The sequence below is a fragment of the Chrysochloris asiatica genome, unplaced genomic scaffold (assembly GCF_000296735.1).
Source record: "Chrysochloris asiatica unplaced genomic scaffold, ChrAsi1.0 scaffold00601, whole genome shotgun sequence".
NCBI classification, from domain to species: Eukaryota; Metazoa; Chordata; class Mammalia; order Afrosoricida; family Chrysochloridae; genus Chrysochloris; species Chrysochloris asiatica.
The window spans coordinates 226,115-226,316 of NW_006409119.1; positions in this window are offsets into that span (position 1 = coordinate 226,115).

Sequence of the window (202 nt, forward strand, 5' to 3'; positions counted from 1 at the left end):
GAAATACTGACCGTGTTCTTCCCTTTTGGTTTTCTAACTCTAAAGTTAGAAAACCAAAATGAATAATAGACCTAATTATTTAAAGTATACACAGACTTACAACATTTTGCAATTAGATCAATATATTTAAATTTATCCTGTTACTCTTGACTAGTTATTCTTTCTATCAAATGAGATGGGTAAAACACAATATTTATGTCTA